Raw genomic sequence first — 15,993 nt, 5'->3', positions numbered from 1 at the left:
TTTCAAGTTTCTTAGCTGCAGCTTGCCAAACATTTTCTGTGATTCCACTTTAGAGGTGCTTCTGGGGTTTTGATCTTCAACAGAGACAACAAGTGACAAAATCGAAGTGATGTGAAGACTGAAGCTGAAGTTTATCCATTCAGCTTCCTGAGGGGAACATCTTATTTCCCTTGACACAGATTTGCCCCAGCGGGAAACCCGCAGTGTTTGGCCCTTTGTAATCTGAAGGCATTGTGTAAATTTCAGAAGCATACAAGGGTCATTCTGTCTGGCTCTGTAAGAAAGGAAGAGCTATACTACAGCAGCAATAATGAGTATTATTCTCACTCTCTGTGCCCGGTGGCATGGTCAACATCGTGTATCTTGAACAGAACAGGTGATCAGTGATTGCTTGAGTGATGGATGGAATAAACATTCTGTTCTCGTATTAGACTGTTTTAATTTTTAATTTCTCAGTTACCCTACAGGAGTGGTTCTCAAATTTTAACACTTATCAGAATCGCCTGGAGGGCTTGTAGAAACACAGATCGTTGGGCCTGCTCGCAGAGTTTCTGATTCAATAGGTCTGGAGAATTTGCATTTCTAACAAGGTCCTAGTTGGTGCTGGGGACACACTTTGAGAACTCCTACCACGTTTCACCCCGTTAATTGTTTTAAGCATCTGTAGACTCGAAAGCAAAAATGTCTTGCGTGCACAGAAACTAGAAAAGACAGACTTTTTTTATTGAAGTCGAGTTGATTTACAGTGTTGTGTTAGTTTCAGGTGTACAGCAATGTGATTCAGTTATACATGTACATATATATCTATTCTTTTTCAGATTCTTTTCCCTTATAGGTTATTACAAAATATTGAGTATAGTTCCCTGTGCTGTACAGTAGGTTCTTGTTGTTTATCTATTTTATATAGTAGTGTGTATCTGTTAATCTCGAACTCCTAATTTATCCCTCCCCCCTCTTCTCCTTTGGTAACCATAAGTTTGTTTTCTATGTCTGTGGGTCTATTTCTGTTTTGTATATAAGTTCATTTGTATATCATTTCTTTTAAATTGACATATAAGCGATATCATATGATATTTGTCTTTGTCCAACTTACTTCACTTAGTATGATCATCTCTAGGTCCATCCATGTTGCTGCAAATGGCATTGTTTCATTCTTTTTTATGACTGAGTCATATTCCATTGTACATATGTACCACATCTTTATCTATTCATCAAGACAGACTTTTTTTTTTTAAAGATGGAAGAACGTTTTTTGTCTGATGACTTTTCCCCCTTATTTTCAATAGTTCTGATACTATTTTTTTAAATAAATTTATTTATTTTATTTATTTTTATTTGTGGTTGCGTTGGGTCTTCGTTGCTGTGCGCGGGCTTTCTCTAGTTGCAGCGAGCGGGGACCACTCTTCGTTGCGGTGCGTGGGCTTCTTGCTGCAGTGGCCCCTCCCGCTGCAAAGCACGGGCTCCAGGCCCGCGGGCTTCAGTAGTTGTGGCGCACAGGCTTAGTTGCTCCACGTCATGTGGGATCTTCCCGGGCCAGGGATCGAACCTGTGTCCCCTGCATTGGCAGGCGGATTCCCAACCACTGCCCCACCAGGGAAGCCTAAGACAGACAATTTTAACCTCTTGATTTGAGGCAATGAATAAATGTCTGTTGTACTAACGGAAGACAAAAAAGTAGCAATCTTGCTCTCTCTGAATGACTGCATAAGATACAGTCTCATATGGGTGAAACATGCAGTAAATATCTAAAAGGCAATCATTCTGTGAGACTACAGGCCCTTGTGTCACCCATAGGAATACAATTACAATAGCAATTTATGAATAATGGAAGTTGAATTGAAATATAAGTCACAAGAGCTCTGAGACAAGTTGGGAATTGAAGTGGTGTGTTTTTATTTAAAGATCAGAATATTATGTTTCTAGTTAACACTTCTCCAGTCCTGGTCATTTTGCTTGTGCTTTCTTTGCCTGCCTTGACCCTTTCTCAGTTAAAATTCTTCATAAACCAATTGAACTTACTATGAGGCTGTTCACAAAAACACTTTTAAAAAAACCATGTCAAATAATTCAAAATAAATGAATGTACAGTATTAAAGAGCTATCAGGTCATTCTATGAAAGGGAATGGGGGAAAAGCAAAGAACTACTTGAAAGTAATTCTGTTGAAGCTATCTATGACATATTGTTGAAGGAAAAAAAGGAAACCGCCCAAAGTGTGTATAGTCTGACCTCATTGAAAAGAGATAGATGATAGACAGACAGGTAGGTAGATAGATTACAAAGGTACACAGTTTAAAGAAAGAAAATACCCAAATTGCTTTATATTAAAAAACTTATATACAAGCGGTATATTTGTGGCTGATTCTTGTTCCTTCTTTTTACTTATTTGCATTTTCCTAATTTTCTACAATTACCGTATGTTACTTTGAAATAAGAAAATAATTTTAAAAAACCGTATTTGAAAAAAAATCTTTTTTTAAAGATACAGTCTCTTGTATCTTTAGAGCATGTAACCAAACTCTTTCTTTTTGATCTTAAGGTCCCTTGTTTGTGGGCCAATTGTCTTCACTAAGTCAGGGAGGAAAAGTTTTGTTTTCTTGCTGTTTTAATGTGTTAGGTCAGGGGTCCCCAACCCCGGGGCCGCGGACCAGTACCAGTCTGCCCAGGAGGAGGTGAGTGGCGGGCGAGCGAGCGAAGCTTCACCTGCTACTCCCCATTGCTCCCCGTCGCCTGCAGTCCCACCTGAAGCATCCCCCCCCACCCCCTTCCGTGGGAAAACTGTCTTCCCTGAAACCGGTCCCCGGTGCCAAAAAAGTTGGGGACCGCTCTGTTAGGTGACATGCAGGTTTGGAGCATAGCGTAAGAGAGGAGAATTTAAGTAGCCTGTCTTAACCACTTGGGCCTCTTTCAGAGAGCGCCTCATTAAGGCACCTTCAAGAAAGCAAAACATCTGTTTCCATCTGGAAGAAGCCAGACTTTAAAGGTGTGACATTAAAACTGGCTTATCTAATCATAAAGATAAAGCGAAATAAAATGCAGCATGCGGCATGCACCCTTGGCTTGGCGTGATTAGAAATATACGGCTGTCGGGGGGAGAGAGCAGTTTGCAAAGTATCTTATGGAAAATATTGTTTCATGAAGTGTGAAGAGAGACACGGAGAGCTGCTGAGGAGGACTTGAGAGAAGTGGAATCACCAAGATACAACTGGGGAAACATTTATGGAGCTAGTTGCATTTTTGATGAAGCCCTCATGATTTGCATTTTGGAAAGCCAAAAAGGTAAAAAAAACAAAGACCAGAAGCTGTTGATGGAAGGTCCCCGGAGGCTGGGTAGATGCTTGGAGCTTCTCTGAGGCCGGGGGTGGGGACGAACTCTGTCTGTTTCATTGTCCCCCCACCCCAACCTCCGGGGGATGCAGGAATGATGCCTGGGTGACATTTTCATCGGCATCATCCACGTGTCTTTTGCAACAATAAATGCTGATGTGCGTGTGTCCAGGAAGGGAGGCAGGGATGTGGTTTTCTGCCTCCTGTGTCTCTGGTCATCACCGTTGGGAGGAATCAGCCATAAGTGGCCTTGCTCAGGGTCCGAGCGCCCCAGAGAGTGACGGAACTCACCTTCCTAGCTCACCGCCCTCTTCTTCCTGCAAGAGAAAGAAGAAGCAACCCCTGGGAGGCAGAAGCCAGAAAAAAAAAAATGCAGCTGTGTGTAATGCCTCTCGTAATGCTAGCGCTTGAAAACATCTTTGCTTTTCTCATAAATGCCATCCCCAGACGCCGAATGGCTGAAGTGAGGAGTTGGCCTGGGTGGAAAAACTACTTCAGGAGCGACCTTTCCCCACCCAGCTGCTCCCCAATCCCCGTGTCCCGTGTGCTTTTCTTAGAACGCCAGCCCTTCGTTATCTGTTACCTGGATGATTGAAACGCTTTCTCCACGCCCGCCCGGGGCATAGCTCGCGCAGCTGCCTGATTCATCTTTCTAAAGCACGAATAGGGTCCAGCCTTCTTCCTTCCAAGTGAAAAGCTCCAGTGGTCTTCCACTGGCTTCCAAATAAAATTCAGCGCCTGCAGCCCAGCACTCAAGGCCTTTGGGGAGCTGGTTCTAAACTGTATTTCCAAATGTTTAGCCCATTATAATTGCTCAAACGCAAAACTGGACGCATCACGCCGTTGTGCCTTCTTCCCATGAGTCCCGTCTACCTGTCTAAATTCTTCCTGGTTTGAAGGCCAAGTGCAAATGCCTTGACCCCTCCATGCCCGCCCTGTCATCATTTCCGAATTCCTATGACGCATCTCATTTTCTTTATAAGGTTTGAAAGGTGGAGGTCTGCTCTTCTGGCCGCCCAGCGTCCCTGCCTCTTCTTCCCCTTGTTGCATCCTGAGCGTGTGAGGGGAACCTGCTCTCTTTCACAGGTGTGGGCAGGTAATCCAGCCTCAGCCAATCAGAACAGCCCACTCCCCTGGGCCACAGTGATTGGTTGGGGATGATCATGTGACTCAAGTGTAGCCAATAAGATCCCATCCCAGGACTTTGGCTGGAGCTATTAGGAAAATAGCTCTCTTTGCACGGGTGGTATGGAGCTGATATCACTTAATCTTGGAAGGGCTCAATCACCATCTTTGAGAATCTGCTTGGGAATAAAATTGAGATAGAGAAAAGCACGGCTAAAAGCACATCCTGAAGACAGAGTTTAAACTCTAAATTCAGCCAGGTTTGGATCAAGGCTCACCGTTTGAATTTCCCAGGAATATAATCCAATAAATTATTATTAATTTTTTGGTCTAAGCCAGAGTTGTGTTACTGACTTTTTCATTCAGGTACTTATAAAAGCAGTAGTACTTATTTTCTTGGCTGGATTATAATCATGAATGCATATTTAAATTTTTATTCTCAATTATTCATTTAACATACATTTTTATTAAGTACATAGTATCTGTCAGATTCCCTGTTTGTCAGATTTCTACCTCTTAAGGGCTGATGACTAAAGGGGGAGATGTAAATAATTACAGCAGTGCAAAGTAGCTCAGTAGACACTTTGGAAAATCTACCTTGTTCATGCAACCCTGGATATATCTGAGAAGACTTCCTGGAGGTAGTGACATGTAAGCTACATGTTGAAGAATGAGTAGGAGTTTCCTACACAGGCCACCAGGGACTAAGCATTCCAGGCTAAGGAAGTAATGTGTGAGAACAAATAAGAGCACACATAGTGAATTTGGGGGCAATACACGTAATTCATCGTGGCAGGAAGACTGTCCAATGTTCCCAAATGATCTCTGAAGTACCTACAGAACAGTGCTTTCCCCACGGAGTGTATTTAACAAATGTTCATTGAATGAGTGAGTTAATGAGTGAATGTCATTGTCAAGTGCTATTATAGGTAGTAGAAGATTCATAACAGCTATTACTATGAGAAGGAGTGATTAATTGAGGCTCGGATAAGTAAATTTTTATATGAAACCTAAAGTCTACTCAACCAACCAGTGTTACACCAGTCCTTCCTGCCAAACCAACTTTGAATGGGAGACCAGACATGACAGTCTTTGACATTTAATTGGATTGGGCATGTAGCAAATGACAACAACAAAAATATTCTTAAATAGCAATGATTTGTTATTTGTGGAGTGCTTTCTCTGTGCTAAGCGATTTACTTGCATTGTGTCAATCACTGTTGATGTTAATCCAGTGATACAGAAACTATGAATATCCCTATCTTTAATGAGAGAAATGGGGTTAGGGGATGCTGTTCATCTTGACCAAGTTCTTTCGATGTTAAGGGGATATGCTTGCGCAAGGCTAGTAGGAGAGAAAACCAAAATTTGATCCCAGGAAGGACTGTCTCCATTGTGAGCTTTTGTCCAAAACAATCTGATCCACTGTATCTGAGGAACAAGTGGTGTTGGCTGGACCCAATGTCCCTTTGTGTGTCCCTTAGGTCAGAATTCTTAAAATAAGAATTTCAGGTGTTTGTCAGTTCAAGATCTTTGGGGTTTGCTGTGGGCTCTGAGAATTCCTGGGTTAGGTTTCCTGAATCAAAGGCAACGGAGCCTGCCTCTCTGTTTGCCAAGACCTCCTTTCTCATAAAAACAGTGAAAGACACAAGATGGACAGGGTATGGAGTACGTGTCTCATTCCATGGAAGGCTTGGAATTCAGTGGGTTAATTCTCTATTGCCTTGACCTCCCATTCGCCAAGTCCCGTTTATAATCAATTTGAAATTGTTAATTGGACAAAAGAATTCTTTATTACCATATCCCAAGGGTAGCCAAAATTTAATTGCTGGAGCCTTGTTTGTGCAGGCAATTTCTGTCTAACAAAGAGGGATATTTAGTGCCATTGTGAAATTAATTGGGTGTGTTATGCTTCAACCTCCACAATAGTCAGAGGGCTGAGAGAGTGGTAATGTGAATAGCGTTTATTAACCGCATAGATTTCATAATCATTTCCTTTGCAAAGGCAGCCATAAAACCCTGCCCTAAGCATCATTTTATTTCCATCGTACAAATGCGAAAATTACAACTCAGATTGTAACACTTTTTTTTTTTTTCTGGTCTGTGATACCATTTCAATGTTTCAAATTCCTTGTCCATCTTAAGATGAAAATTAACCGCCCTCCTTCCTTTTAGGTTTCCTCCATGGTCCCCTCTCTCTGTTTTTCCACCTCCACCACCTTCTGTTGGTCTCTGTCTCCGTTTCTCTCTCCTTCTATGGAATGAACTTCATAAGCTCTCCTTTAAACAGCATCTCCCACTCATCCCTCTCTTTAAACTTTCAGAACAAGATGCCCCTACAGTGATCTCACACCAAAGATTCACTTCTCCTCAGTTTGTGAATTTCTCTTCTCTCCTACCTCTTCTGCCTGAGGACTCCTCTTAGGAGAAATGCCTTGGGTCTTGATGTCCTTCAGATCTGACTCAACTCCCAGCTCACGACCTATTGGCTCTGAAGCCTGGAGTGAGTCGCTTAACTCTTCCTGCTCAAATGTTTTATCTGTGGCACGAGAGAGCAATGCCTACCTTCTGGAATTTTGGAGAATCCAATGAGATATGGTCTTGGAGTTTCCTGGAACGTCTATCCTATGATGCCTCCTTGCTTAGTCTTCTTGAACTGAACCTTCCATCTTTGAGAAGAACATGTTCATTTGTATGTATCTGCCTATCTGTACCCATCACCCATCACTTGGTTCTCTCCTCTTCTTTCCTTGGTCTCTGCAGAAGAGCTTACACGTCTGCTCAGCCCCCACGAGCCTTTCCAGTTTGACGTGAAGACCCCCAAAAAGACAAATGAATGAGTCAGAAGGAAGATGGAATTTTAGATTGATCCTTTCATGAGACACAAGGATAAAGACTTTATCTCACTTTCCTGGTTTCTCTTTGGTTTTTGGTGTTTTGTTTTGTTTATTTACTTTTTTCATGCGAGTCCATCTGTGTCTATCTACAAACGAAACACCGCTCTCACCTCTCAGGACTAACAGAGCCTTTGGGTCTGGTTTCTCAGTCCACATCTTTACTCCTGCCCTCTAAGGGCTTCTGTTCAAATCTCTTTCCCTGTATCCACTGAAAAGCTCAGGTTAGCCGATTACACATGGCTTTGCTCTCGGAGTCCCCTTTCTGGTTCTTGGTCTTTCTCTTGGCTTTTGCTTCATCTTCCTGAACAGAACCTTCCAGTAAAAATACCCTGAACTTCAAGCCTCTGTGCTTTCTTGTCTTTCCCTCCTCCATCCAGCTGATTTCCTCTAAGCCTCTACTCTTCATAGTTACATTGACTGGACACACCCCCATCACCTTCAGCCTTGCTCAGCAGAGTTGCCTTAAAACTTCCAGCTCTGCCGTAACTTAAACTCACACTGGTGAGCTTGGCAGCCAGAGAGCCCCATAACCTCTTCGAGGACCACCTCCGTTCACATCCGACAAGCCCGCGTTACCTTAGCTCATTTAATGCACACTTGATATCCAGTGAGATGCTTCACACACCTGCTTCTCAACTTCACTTCCATTTCTCTGTCTCCAGCAGTCTGGGTTTGCCTTTATAGCCACAGGCATCTGAAAATGGGGGTGTCTGTCATCAGCACCTCAATGGGAAATAAGGTCTTTATAATCACCTTAATAGGTCTGTGTGTGTGTGGCTCTCCTGGTGTCTCTCCTTCTGATCAAGCTCTCTGAATTCTATAGGCACTGATCACACGCACGTATGCAAACACATAGTACGTCTGTTCAGCGATCCCTCGTCATCTGTATGTGGTCTTTAGCAATCCCCCACTGTAACCTTTTTAACAACAGCTAACATTTATTCAGTGCTAATGACATGCCAAACGCTGTTTTCACTGCTTTCTACACCTTCAGGAATCGAATCTCACTGCAATTCCATGACATAGGTGCTAATTTTTATGCCCTTTTCAGAGTAGGAAATGGAGTCCCATAGAAGGTTAGCAAACACATCCAAAGTCACAAAGCTGGCCTGTGCCAGAGAATGGCACAGCTGCTCCTCAGACCCAGACAGCATGAGTTAGTGTTCCCAGGCAGGAATCTCTTCCCAGCCTGTCTTAAGAAACATATCTGTTCTTCCAAATCTTGAATCCTGAGAAAAATGAGTGGGGAAATCTAGAAAAAGTATGACAGTTCTCACACAAGCATTAAAGCTTAACAAACCACACGGAGATGTCCTGCTTCAGGAGAATCCACCAAAGTCAAGGGAAAAACAAGAGAGGGGACACCGGGAGAGGCACTGAGGGATAAGGCGGACATTTGGGAACAGTGAGGCCACAGCACGTAGGACTGAAGCCCTTGTGATCTAATGGGTCTTGCTTGTAACTGTGTCCCTTACGATGTTTTCTGGAGGCCCTGTCTTCTGCTAGCAGTGAGTTTCATTATTGCTAATAAAAGAAATGGCAAAATGTTTTTACCCACAGCATACTTTATGTCAACACTTGGGATGACATATCAAGAAATAACACATCTTCGAAGCAAAATAAGTCCTTAAATCAGCCATTTCAACACCCCAATCTGTGATTGCTGTTAACCTTGATATGAAATCTTAATGTAAATTTATTCAGAGGCTACCCCAAAATGTTCGCTGGTGTTTTCTAGTGTTGGAATATTCACCATGGGCTCTCGTTGTTTGTAAATGCACCTAAAAGTAGTACTTATTAGACACACTTTATTTATCCATAATAATGAGTAAAGGATGTGAAGAGTGTTGGAAGTATTGTAAGAATAACCTGTGATTTCAAAAATCCTCTGAGAATTGCTGGGACGTTCAGTTTCTCTTTTGCAAGTCCCAAAATATTCATATTGCTCAAGAATTCGTAACACCAGCCTGGATGCAGTCTTGCTTTTAACCAGTGTTCTAGAATACTTCTAGCCAGGCAATTCACATTTTCTAAAATACATACTTCCATGACAAATGGAAATCATTTTGCCATGGTCTGCATGGCCCACCATCATGGAAACTTGTCTAACTTGTCCACCACGTAACTTCAGCACCAAGAACAGCTCCTGGCAAGTTACGGGGGCTCAATAAACATTTGATGGATCGATGACTGAGTTAGCGTGACCCGTCGTTTAGAGTGTGCAAAAACAAAGCATTGCAAATGAGGAAAGAGTGTTCTGATCCTGGTCATTGAACAAAACGGCTACTTTCTTGATTTTGACTGCAGAAGGGATCCTTTTGTGGACACCAATAGGACTGCCGGTCTGCAGCCTGTCCTCATTTCTGAAGGGTGGTTCTCTGAGCGGCCCAGGATATCCATCCAACAGAATGTCACCAGGAGCCAAGGTGACTGGAAAGTTACGGAGATCTTCAGGGAACACACAAGGAGGTGTTTCTGGTATCATTACAACCCGCTGAGCCCCGAGCCCTGATGGGCTCATTCAGGAAAACTTGTGATGCTCCAGGCCTCAGACAGCAAACACTAGCCTTGGGCTCTTTCTTGATAATTGAGAAAAATATTTTTCCTTTTTCTGTCTAAAGGGAGCAGTGGAGTCCACAGTTTCTGAGCTGCCCTCCAGCTCCCAGGTCCATGACTCATGGACCCTCCCAGGTAGGGTCTTACCTACCAGCCGGGAGCTGGATGTCATCTCTCTCCACTTCGCTGGGTGAAACTGTCAGAAGTGGAGAGCCAATTTATGTGTGTGTGTTCAATTCCAGTCTTCCTGTAGGTCATATCTGATGAATTTCATAACCACTGTGGGCCTCTCTGGGGAATAATTTAGCACCTGCACGGTGTTCCTTTGGAACTCCGTTGTTTAGCCTGTCGCCTCTTCCTTCCTGCTTGGAAGGCTGTGTGTTCAAATCTCCTTAGGACCGAGTTTCATCAGCAGTTCTTCCAAATCCATTTTTTTCTCTGTGTGATGCCCAAAGCTCACTGTGTAATTAACCTTATCAGATGCGTCTGATTAAACCACTTCAGAAGATCTTTTAGTAGAAAAGGCGGAAAATTGTAATGAATTTTAGCTTGTGTCTTGTGATACCGTTATCAGTGGACTCAAATCCCATCTTAATAAAAAAAAAAAGAGAACAAAGGAAAACACAATCCCCTTCCTTTCCTACTCAGCTGTAAGGCAAATACCAGCTTGTGAAATAGCAACAGTATTATATCGTTGTTTTACTTTTAATTTTTTTAATATCCTTTGCAGTGGAGAGGGGGGACTTATACCAAAAATGAGCCAGCCCGGCTGAGTTTTTGCCCCATTTATTGTTGTTACAGCCGAGGTCTCGCCAAGAAACAGAAGAGACCCACGGTGAGTATGCAGAGGGGCAGTTATGCAGAGATTATTCAGAGGTGTGGGCAGCAAGAAAGACCCAATAAGTGACCAACAGCAGCAGGAAGCTCTTACTTCCCCGGGTCTGCAGGACAGAGGGAGAAAATGATATCATCAGAGTGCAGGTCGAGCTGGACCCCTGGAGGAAGGCCCCGGGAGGTAGGAGCTCTCACCACGGAGAGACATAGCTCCTGTCAGAAATTGGGCAGCAAATCAGGGTAGAATTGGGGTATAAACACCCCTTCCGCTCTCTTCTGCCCTTTGTCCAAAACCAACCAGAAGCCAGAAAGTAAGGGATCTCGGAGATGCAGCCTATAGGGGGTCCCAGGGCAGAGCAGACGGAAGCGGGGTGGATCTGGGGTGGCAGATGGGTTGGTGGGAGGGGTGATATAAATAGAGAAAACCCAGCTCTAAAGATCGTTTATTGATAAAGGGAGCAGATGAAGAGGCCTATGTTATCTCCAGCTCAAAAGAAAATGGTTGGTAGCCCTGCCACTTCATTTTCTAGGGACAAACACAAACTCTTGATTTCGTGCACAAGGACTGTTTGCGTTATATCTGCAGCAGCAGGGCCATCTGGAAGGCCAGCTCCATTTGTTCCAGAAAGAATCTGAAGACACTAGGGAGTCAGTGATTGGAAAGAAGGGAAGATATTGGAGTTGTCTTCTAAGCCAGGGGACCCCTGAGACAGGCTCGCCGGGAGTGGGGAGAACACAGAACTCGGTGTGTTTCCTCTCCCCCCTCCCCAGTGTCACCACGATCATTATCATGACAACAGTAATAAAATCAGTGATAACAGCCGCTAACATTTACTGGATGCTTTCCATGTATCTGGCTCTATGCTAACAACTTTTTATATGTTCTTTTATTTAATCCTCATGAGGGTCCTAAAAAAGAGCCACTAAAATTATCTCCACTTTAGAAATGAGGAAACCGTATCCGCAGGCATCATAATATATCCAGACAGAGTGGTTAGGTGGCAAAATGAAGATCTGAAGCAGGTGCTTTTTGAGTGTGGAGGTTTTTCTCTTAACGTCTGCAGTATCCTTTCTTCTGCACATCCAATCAATCACGTGGTTCTGGGTGTTCCACCTACTAAGCGTCTCTTGAGCCCTTCACCTCCCACCGTTGTGTCTTGCCTGGGTGATTGCAATGGGCCCTGAAATCGTTTCCCTGCCTGCCCTGTCCCTCCCTGTGAGTTCCTTCTACACACGAAAAGTAGGGTTGTCCTTCGGGAAAAACACAGCCATTGTGTCACCCTGAACTAAAAGCCTCTGGCTCCCCAGAGGACAGGTTCGATCTCCTTTTCGCATCAGGCAAGGTGCTTACAAGATGGTCTAAACCCATCTCACCAGCAGCTTCTCCTGAGGCACTGCTTCCTGCCCTTAAGAGCTTTAAGGGGTCACGTATCAGACCCCTTCCAGAACACACGATGGCTTTGCACGTGCTGTGATTTCTGCCCGCAGTTCCCTTCTTCCTCCCCCCACCCCCTCTGCCATGGAGAATTCTTAGTAATAATTCAGCACCCAGGGAAATGATGCTCTCTTGGGAAGCCTTTCCCAGTCTCCTCCTTCTAAGATATTTGTCTTCCTTTTCTCCCCTTTCGACTCTGTGTGTTTGTCATCACAATGTGTTGTAATCGCATTGCTGAAGTCAGCTTCCACCTCAAATCCGTAATCTTTAAAATAGTAACGAAGTCATTCATCTTACCTCCTGTAGTACTAAAAAAGAAAAGCTTGGTGAGACAAGTGTATGATTATTCTCAATTAAAGTTGGGGAAATGGAGACTCAGAAAGGTTAAGTACTCTGCCCAAAGATGCACAGCGGTTAAGTGCTGCTGTCAGGTTTGAACCCAGGATGTCAACACCCCCTGCCCCCAAGCTTTGCTCATTCTTAACTGCTCTCTAGAATCACTCATGCCTCAGCACTGTGTGTCGTATCCCCGTGGCTTTCTATACTTGTCTTTGACTACCTTACACTTTTATAATTCTAGAATGTAATAGAACCCAAATACATGTTTATTGGATAAACTCAGTTTCCCTCTTGGGATCAGCAGCCAGAGCCCAGACACTTGACTATATTAATTGATGAACCCTGCAAGCTTTTGGGCTCCCACACCTACATCTGTCTGCTTTAGACATGTTGCCCATGGTTGCAGGCATTCAAGCTGGATTATGAGTGCTGTTTGCCTTTTGGACTCTTTTCAAACTCTCTAAAGGTTGGCAGTTAATTAGCTGGATTTCTTGCACTGAACTTTGGTTGTCATCATTAAAGATGGGAGGTCACGCCCAGTGTTTGCAGACATGGAGTTCTTGGATTGCAATGATAGTCATAGACAATGGCTCAGAAGGAAGTGTTGGTGAACTGGAGAGGAGAGGCAGAGAGAGACAGGAAGTACATCCTCTTGCAGGAGAATCAGCTCTTTCTTAGACCATATCATCCTTGGCTAATGCAGTGACTGAAGAGGTGAGTTCTAGGGAGAAAGCTCTTGCCATTTTGAAGGGCAAATGCAAGGCTTCGTAAGCTTGTCTCATACACCAACTGAAGGATCATTTGGTTATTCATGTTGGTAAAGACATTTTTCACTCACTAGTGAAGTATCATTGTGTCTAGAGTGCCTTAAATCAACCATCTCAGAACTCCTTCATCCCCCAGCTGGAAGCAAAATGGGAGACCTCTTAAAGTCAGCGGCAGCCCCTTGTATGATGTTCTCACAAGGAAAATCTTTCACAAGAACGTGCCTTGGTTGTTTCCCAGATGTTTCTGCCCCTGTTGGCTTTGCTTCCTGAGTCCGTCCCTTGTATCACACCCACCGCTCCATCACTGCTGAGGGGAGGGCCCTACACCCAAAGCCCTGCATCTGAAGTCTCATCTTTTCCAAAATTCCATAGTGTATTTTCAATATTAGTAGTCATTTAATGTCTCTCATGCAGTAGTTCAGGAAGAGTTAAATGTCCTTGTTCAATGGCAATAGTGATGCTCAAAGCTGTCATTCAGTGAAACGCGTGATAGTCATGCACTCTGTTTAGCACTGGCAGGAAACAGAGCCCAAAGACACAGCACGTGACCTCGAGGAGCTCCGGCCTGAGGGGTAATCAGACTCTACAGAGGTTTATAATACAGGGTGTAGCATGAGTGGTGATAGAGAGTGAAGGTTATAGTTGCTGCTTAGTGTCTGTATGAGAAATAGAGCTCCAGCCACCTCTCCTGTACCGTCCTGTCGTGTGGTCGAGTAAATGACAGGACACTGGCTCCAGGGGGGATATGAGAACAGGAGGAGAGCAAACAGACCATCACACACACACACACACACACACACCTACACACAGATACACACACGTATACACAGACACACACAGATACACACACAGGGATACACACATGGAGATATCCACACAGATACACACATATACACAGACCCACACAGTTACACCCAGATATACACAAAGATACACCCAGATACACACACAGATACACCCAGATACACACACAGAGATACACACAGAGATACCCACACAGATACACACAGGGATACCCACATATAAACAGACACACACAGATACACCCAGATACACACACAGGGATACACACATATACACAGACACACACTGATACACCCAGATACACACACGGAGATATCCACACAGACACACACACAGATACACACATATACACAGACCCACACAGTTACACCCAGATACACACACAGATACACCCAGATACACACACAGAGATACCCACACAGATACACACAGAGATACCCACATATAAACAGACACACACAGATACACACAGAGAGACCCACACAGACACTTACACAGATACACACACATATACACAGACACACACAGATACACACAGACACACAGACGTGCACACACAGTAGGGACAGGGATTAGCCCCAGAGTGGGTATAGAACCCTAGCCAAGTCAACAAGACATGATGGGACTCAATTCTAGGACTGTTGGGTAGACATCAAAGGATAGACAGTTCCAATCCCCTGGGTTTAATGGCACTGAGCACGGAAGCCTGGAGCTCTCAGGGCCTGTCCAGGGGATGGAGTGAAGTCACAGGGAAGATCGCCCAGTCAAGAGGAATCACCACATTGTACACTTGAAATATGACAATTTTATTTGTCAGTTACACCCCAATAAAGCTAGAAAACAGCCAAGAAAAGAAAAAAAAAAAAAAACAACTAGAGGAAGCAGCTAAGCCTGCACCTGGTTTGAAGCCCTGGGTCCAGCCACTGCTAGACTGTTTCATTGCATGTGAAATAAATCCTTTTTTACATTATTATTGTTGGCTTCAGTTAGTTTGAGGTTTCTTTTATCTGCAACCAACTGAGATGAACATGTGTTGTTATTAGAAAGGGCCCTGTCCAGTTGGAGGAAGCAGCTTTAACCCCTCTTTGAACACAACTGGGGTTTAGAAAGGATGGGACATTGTGGGAGGGAATTCTAGGCAAAGGACTGCCACACGCAGAAGCCCAGAGGCAGAAACAAACAGGTGTGGACGCTCACTTCGTCTGCAAAGATTTTTTAGATAATTTGCTATATGCCTGGGTTTGTGCTAAGAGCTAGAATACAAAGATAATTCTAAAATGTTGCAAAAGAATCTTTACACTGTATCCTGGTTAAACTGTTGCACAGCATGGGGGATGGAGGGGTATGAGTGAATCTAAAAACAAAAGAGGCAAAAAACAGGTTTCTTTCCCTCCCTCCCTCCCTCCCGCCCTCCTTCCTTCCTTCCCTACCTAATATCAATTCTGCACTCCCTCCTCACTAACAGTGGGAGCGAGCAGTGTTCTAGGTGAAACCATCCTCCCAGACTTCTTTGCCACTAAGAAGGCACGTGACACGGTTCTTGTAATAAGCACAGGTGGAATTTTCCAGGTGGAGCTTCTAGGAGAATATACTTAAGTGACATACATCTTCAGTTTCCCCTCCTGCCTGGGTTCCTATTGCCTTTAGTAAGCTGCTACTCAGTCCTGGCCATCCTTTATCTGACTTTCCTGTTACACAAGAAAAACCTCAATTTAGGCAGGTCGCATTGAGACAATGACAAACCTCTATAGTCAGGTGTCTGATTTTTGACATGTTTAATGACTTCACTTTGCCTCTGCTTCATTCTTAAAGTTCTTTCTTTGGCTTTACAGATTTTTGCATAATAGTTTTGCTTGGTTACCCATATGCTGGTTCCCTTCTTTCTGAATGTTTCATTAATTTACATGATT

At 43.9% G+C, this 15,993-nt stretch overlaps 1 protein-coding gene, 2 long non-coding RNA genes and 1 pseudogene across 4 annotated transcripts in view; 2 read left to right on the top strand and 2 right to left on the bottom strand.

Annotated features, from left to right (window-relative positions):
• The window catches only part of TMEM132D (transmembrane protein 132D), a 679,902-nt gene that overhangs the window by 367,268 nt on the left and 296,641 nt on the right, over positions 1 to 15,993 (top strand). The window lies entirely within an intron of this gene.
• Positions 1 to 15,993, top strand: part of LOC309610394 (cytochrome c oxidase subunit 6A1, mitochondrial pseudogene) — a 571,916-nt pseudogene that overhangs the window by 439,967 nt on the left and 115,956 nt on the right. The gene's annotated exons all lie outside the window — the stretch shown is intronic.
• Positions 1 to 15,993, bottom strand: part of LOC309610411 — a 334,801-nt gene that overhangs the window by 208,427 nt on the left and 110,381 nt on the right. The gene's annotated exons all lie outside the window — the stretch shown is intronic.
• Positions 921 to 14,196, bottom strand: LOC309610420. Its single transcript, XR_014233927.1, has 2 exons — positions 14,164 to 14,196; positions 921 to 14,079 (listed from the first exon to the last, which is right to left on the bottom strand). It is a non-coding gene; the product is annotated as an uncharacterized lncRNA (long non-coding RNA).

The sequence above is a fragment of the Balaenoptera borealis genome (genome assembly GCF_965194805.1).
Source record: "Balaenoptera borealis genome assembly, chromosome: 14".
NCBI classification, from domain to species: Eukaryota; Metazoa; Chordata; class Mammalia; order Artiodactyla; family Balaenopteridae; genus Balaenoptera; species Balaenoptera borealis.
This window is presented reverse-complemented; position numbering and strand designations above follow the sequence as displayed.